A 6,880-nucleotide genomic window follows, 5' to 3' on the forward strand; every position below is an offset into this window, starting at 1 on the left:
AGAAATAGAGACACAGATGTAGAGAACAAACGTATGGACACCAAGGGGGGAAAGTGGTCGGTGGGGGGGCTGGTGGTGGTGGTGGTGTGATGAATTGGGAAACTGGGATTGACACATATACACTAATATGTATAAAATAGATAACTAATAAGAACCTGCTGTATAAAAAATAAATAAAATTAAATTTAAAAATTAAAGAAAAAAAACATGCAGAAAGCAATGTAATCATGCAGGATAGGAGCAGATTCAGAATATCTAAGGAGCACAGCTACTCTTGATGCCCAGGTCTTTAATCAGAGTTCATGTCAGTTGGTGACATTGTCCATATGGTGTAGGGTCTCCCAGGATCTTAAAAGCTGAGTTCTCACTCTACCATTGCCCTTTTGTATCACCATTCACGAAGAACTTCCACAAACAACCTATGTACTTCTTTTTAATGTAACCACTAATGCTATAAATTTCCCTCTCACTACTGCTTTAGCTTTATCCCACAAAGTTTCATATGCTGCATTTTCATTTTCACTCAGTTCAATGTATTTTTTAATTTCTCTTGAGACTTCCTTGACCCATGGATTATTGAGGAGTATCTTGTTTGATTTCCTAGTGTTTAGAGATGTATCTGTTATCTTTCTGATATCCATTTCTAGTTTGATACTATTGTGGCCAGAGAACATATGATTCAATTCTTCGAAATTTGTTGAGATTTGTTTTATGACCCAGAATACAGTCTATTTTGGTATATGTTCCATGAGTTCTTGAAAAGAATGTGTTTTCTGTTGTTGTCAGGTAAAATGTTTTATACGCAAATTAGATCCAATCAACAGGTGTGACTGGGCTCTTCTATATCCTTGATGATTTTTTCTCTCGTTGTTCTATCGGTTGTTGAGAGAGGGATGTTGAAGTTGCCAAGTAGAATTATAAATTTATCTATTTCTCTTTTCAGTTCCATTAGTTTTTGCTTCATATACTTTGCAGTTCTGTTACATAGCGAACACACACTTGGGATAACTATGTTTTCTTGGTGGATTGACCCTTTTAACATTATATAATGTCCCTCTCTGTCCTTGGTACTTTTTTTCGCTCTAAGTATACTTTATCTGATATTAATACAGCCAGTTTGCTTTCTTTTGTTTAAGGTTTGAATGGCTTATCTTTTTCCATCCTTTTATTTTTAACCTACATATATCATTTGAACAATTTAAATTGAGTTTCTTATTAAACATATAAAACTTTTTAAAATCCACTGTGCAAATGTCCATCTTTTAATTGGTATGTTTAAATCATTTACATTTAATATGATTGTTGATACGTTAAGCCTTAAATCTGCCATTTTATTATTTTACTTTATGTTTACTCTCTGTAGTTTTGTTTCTCTGTTTTCCTTTTCCTGCCTTCTGGTAGATTATGTGAACATTTCCTCAAACTCCATTTTGATTTACCTATAGAATTTTTGAGTGTTTCTCTTTGAAACACTTTGACGGTTCTTTTAGTGTTTCCTCCAGGCATTCATCACGTTACATATACATAACTTATCAGAGTCCACTGGTGTCAGCATTTTACCAGTTCAAGTGAAGTATAGAAATTTTATCTCTCTTTACATCCCTTTACTCTCCCCCATTCATAATAAAATTATCTTAATAATTTCCCCTCCATACATTCAGAACCACATTAAAGAGTTATAATTTTTGCTTCAATAGTCAAATGTAATTTAGAAAACTGAAGAGTAAAAGGAAAATCTATTTGTATACATCCTTTTCTTTTGCTCTTGCCATGTTCTTTCTTCCTTCCTGATGTTCCAAGATTCCTTCTTTTATCATTTTTGTTTTGTTTAAAGAACTTCCTTTAGCCATTCTTTTAGGATAGGTATATTGGCAACAAATTTTCTTAGCTTTTCATCATCTGGGAATGTCTTGATTCCCTCTTCATTCCTGAAGGATATTTTCACTGGATGTAGATTCTGGGTTGACAGTTCTTTTCTTTCAGCACTTGAAAAATGTTGTGTCACTCCCTTCTATTGTCTATGGTTTCTGAAGAGAAATCTGCTTGTTCAAATTGGGTTTTTTTCCATAGGTAATATGTCATTTCTCTCCAGCTCTTTTTAAGAATTTTTCTTTGCCTTTTAGTTTTCAAGTGGGGAAAGAAGTCTAGGTCTTCCATTTGTCCTTGGTTGACACCCAGGGTGGGAAACGCCTCGTTACTACTAGGCAGGGGTGGGACTTCAGGCTCCCCAGGAGGCCTCCACCAGTACCATGCTGGCGAGAGGGGGCGCCTCGTTACTGCTCCCTATCTGGACAACACTGACATGGTGAGGAATGGAGGTGGGCTTGTTATCACTGAGTGTTGGTGAAAGTTCTGACTTTCCATTAGGCCCCTCTGACATCATCCTAGCGGGGAGAGGAAGAGCTATTTCCTTACATCAGGTGGGAGTTGAAGTACACGCTCCCCATGTGGTCCACTGACACCACAAAGGCTGGGGTGATAGGAGGGGGGAAGGTAGTTCATTACTGCCTGGCAGAGATGGAAGTCCCAGATCCCCACTTAGCTTGTTTGACACCATTCCACTAGGGTTGTTGAGGGGCTCATTAAAGCCTCATGAGGGTGGAAGTGTAGTTTCCTCACTTGGTCTCAGATGGAGAAGGGGTAGTAGGATGTTTTTTTTCTCTGTGACATTTGACTGGAGTCTAGTGGTTATTATCTAAACGGTTTCTGCCTTACAAGACAGTCCCTTCCCTAGTCCTTTGGCTAGAGAGCTCAAGCTTTTCTTTGGACTTTTTTTATCTGCACCCATTGGCATTTTCTGGGCTGCTGTCTTCCCCAGTATTGAGTCTGAAATATATAAGGCAAAAAGAAAACCCAGGAATCTCACCACTGTGTCATTCCTCACATCCTCAGGTCCATGGTTGGTCTGCCTCTTCTCTCTACTTTACAGAGTCTTCTTATGTTTGTTTTATACATAATATGCAGGGTCTTAACTGTATTTAGTAGAAGGAATGGGGAAAGTATGTCTATTCCATCTTCCTGGAAGCAGAATATGTATACTAATATCAGGTACTCCCAGTTCTTAACCCTAAATTCAATTTGCAAGGCCACATCTTCATCATGCAGAGTCCATGCCAGTGAGCCATCTCTCACTGCCACCAGCTTTCCATTTCCCCACAGGGACACGAAGAAATAATATTCATAAAGGAAAAATAGAATACCAAACTAAAATTAAGACTCTAGAATGCACAATGGATATTAATCATATATTCCAAGTTCCAGCATAATTTTGTGGGTAATATTTTCATATATTAAACTGGTGTTCTTTTCATTTCTAGTAATTACTTTTTGCCCCATAACCCTTCCCCCACTCAAATGGAACATTAAGGCATCTGCTACCTCCAAACAGGGATGCTTCTGTAGAAAAGCAGACCATTTTTTCAGTTGTAATAGCCTGATCTTTTGAGTACAGTAAGTCCCCTACATACGAACATTCAAGTTGCAAACTTTCAAAGATGCGAATGTGCATTCGCATGTCCAATCAACTAAGTTATTCACATGTCTGGCATACATTGTCACGTGTGTGCATCCTCTACAAGCGGTTGTGCTTTTGTGTAATTTACTGTAAAATACTGTATAGAGTATAGCAGTACCGTATCTTTATTTCAAGCCCAGGATGTCCAGAAACAAGCGTAAAAGCAGCAGTGACACAGCTGGTACTACTGGACTTTTCAAGGTACTGTGCTGTAAGATTAAAAATGTTTTCTTTATTTTTTGCTTGTTTTTTATGTATTATTTATGTGAAAAGTATTATAAACCCGTTACAGTACAGTATTGTATAGCCAATTGTGTTAGTTGGGTACCCAGGCTAATTTTGTTGGACTTACAAACAAATTTGACTTACTAACGTGCTCTTGGAACACTTACAAACGAATTTGACTTACTAACATGCTCTTGGAACGGAACTCATTCGTATGTAGGGGATTTAACTGTAAATAGCAAAACGTATATATTACCAAATAGACTGGAGAGAATGCATGATTATATAAAATCTAGTTTTTCCTATCCTAGAGGAAATACAGATTCCCTTAGCTGTGGAAGATAGGCAGTCATAAATTGGAAAAACTGGTAAGAATTACTTGTTATCAAATAGCTCTGAGAAAAGCATCCAAACGTTGTATGCGTGTCTGAAAGTTACAAGTAACAATAGCCTGGAGAGGCCTTAGGACAGGACAGGGGAGACACAAGAGCAACATTGTATCTGATGAATGGAGACCTGATTTACATTCCATACCTTGGAAACAGATGACAACCACTTGAGGGCAGTCAGCTGATCCCCCACCCAAGTCCACACTTAGGAAGTCTCCTGGGACTGACTCTCAATCCTGAAGGTGTGTGGACGGTAGGGGAAGACAAGAGCCTGAAATGACTGAAGTAACCCTGATTTGGCTGAGGTTAAACATCTATAAAATGAGGGCTTGACAAAGAACTTATGTTCAATTTTTTAAAAATAAATAGACATGTTTTACATACCTCTGTTGAGAGCCTAAGTTTCATGCCACTAAAGAAATAATGAAATAATAAAGAAATGTTGGCAAATGACCAGAGATATTCAAATAAGAGAGCTTGGTTTTCCAGTAGAGTTGGTAGACTAAGTACACTTTGACAAATAAGTAAGTTAAACTTTTGCTTAACATAGCCACAAACTTTTAAACGTTTAAATGAAGTTCTATTCCAGTACAATAATAATTAACTATGGAATGCCATAAAGACTAAGAGCTATAATAGGTAGTTCTGTATGTGGCGGACAAGTCAGGTTTTAGAAATCTCCACCCTTTGAAAAAGAGCCACGACAGAAAATGAAAATCGAGAGCTTCCTGTAAGAGTCAAATATTCTGTTCAGAAAGCAGTAATAATTGTTAAGGGCCCAAGACACAATTCATTTTTGTGCTTAAAGTCATTGATTCAATTTAATTAGATTGGGTCACTGCAGATAAAGTGATCACAGGGTTACAGGTCACAGGGTTACATCTCTTTGAAATGCAGCAGAACTAGAAATGGAACTATATGCACCTTTATATGTGAAATGCCACATCACAGCCACACATTGGCTTTCCTTCCCCTTCTTTCACCAGCCAGCATATCCCAGAGTGGGTCCTCATGAAAGATGCCCAGGAATCTGCTTTTTCTTAAGTTCCTAGGCAATTCTGAGATTCAAAACATAGAAAACAAAAAACAAAAAACAAAACAAACAAACAAACAAAAAAACCATAGAAAACAAGAGAGTACTCTAAACGGACCCTGAATCAGGCTCAGCTGAATTCGATCAATAGACACAGACCCTGTTTCCAGAACGCTTCCTTCACCTCTCCCTCTCTCTAACTCACCCCAGCCTCAAAGCCTTTCTTTCCGCAGAAGCCTCTGGGGCCAAAGCACACTTCTCTCGACCTGTAAAATTCCAGCTAACTTTGAGTTCACCTTCCTCAAAGACCTCTGTGCCTGGGAGACTTCTGGGTAAAGAAGGTGGAGTAATATATTCAACTCTACTACCATCTCTCAAAGTTTCCTGAAAATATTTTCCTGAACATGAAAATCTGAGGGGAAAAAGAAAAGCAGTAATATCATCAGTGAAACAAGGAAACAGACATAGCTCCAGTCCACAGGTACACTGCCCCAACTCTGGGGAGTCTGGATGGAAATGTGGGAGGAATGCACAAGTACATACATACTTCCCCTAGAGGAATTGTCAGTGTGTGGGGAGGCCTATGCAAGGATCTTTAGGTTAGAGAAACAAGTCCTGGAGGCAGAGATGCCCACAGAAGTGAGGTATACAGTCTTTCAGGTATAACACACTTTTTTAATGAGAACTGATTCAAACACAATTGGTAATTAGGGGGATCATATGGTACAATTCAGAAATTGTATAGGTTCATAAATGACCTTTCTCAGTCATTTTGAAGCTACCAGGGGCAAGATTTCTCACAATTAAAGATAAAGCCTTAACAGTACATGAAATCCTTTAAAAAAAAAAAAAAAGGCCAAAAGTGACTTCAAGAAACTCTACATTTTCTACTATGTTAACCATTTGAGGGAACTGAGAGTTCAGGTGTTGGAACTGCAAAGGCATTTTTTATTTTGGTACTAATCTCTGTTAGAAGCAAATGCTCTCCAGGACTTATACCTCAGTTTAAGGCTGCAAAGGAGGTACTGAATTATTCTGGAACAAATGCACATGGAGATTTAATTGTGCTACTGTCTTTCTTATTAGAATTATTATTGGTTTGGCATTGTACTGATTACAAAAAGTACAAAATTTTGAGTAGTGTTCTCCTAACCCTATTTTCCCAGAGGCCTTATTTTCAGAGCATGACTTTTACAGAACACAAGGTTTTTTAGTAATGTATAAACAGTGTTATAGCAGAAATACCTCCTTTAGGCCTATGGAGAGTCCCAATTCAACTCCACTGAATGGCAGATAAGAAAGGGCTAAAGGAGAAATCATGTGCATTGTTAACCCTATGCATCCCAGACAATGGAACTGGGTGTGGGGAATCTCCAAATAAGGCAGAGTGGATGAAGAAGGTCTGAGAAGCTGAAGTGTTAAGTCCCTCATCCCCGACTCATGTTCCAGAAGACTGGGAGCCAGGCAGGATACTGGAAGAATCTTCTCTGCAGAATTTGATAAAAGAGTAAAATGTGAAAATACTAATATCAGGAGCACTCCAACAAATGGTCCCCCCATTATTTTGTTTTGTTTTTTTTGGCTGTGTTGGGTCTTCGTTGCTGTGCGTGGGCTTTCTCTAGTTGCGATGAGCGGGGCTACTCTTCGTTGCGGTGCACGGGCTTCTCCTTGCAGTGTCTTCTCTTGTTGCAGAGCACAGGCTCTAGGCACGTGGGGCTC

Source organism: Physeter macrocephalus, chromosome 5 (assembly GCF_002837175.3).
Source record: "Physeter macrocephalus isolate SW-GA chromosome 5, ASM283717v5, whole genome shotgun sequence".
NCBI lineage: Eukaryota > Metazoa > Chordata > Mammalia > Artiodactyla > Physeteridae > Physeter > Physeter macrocephalus.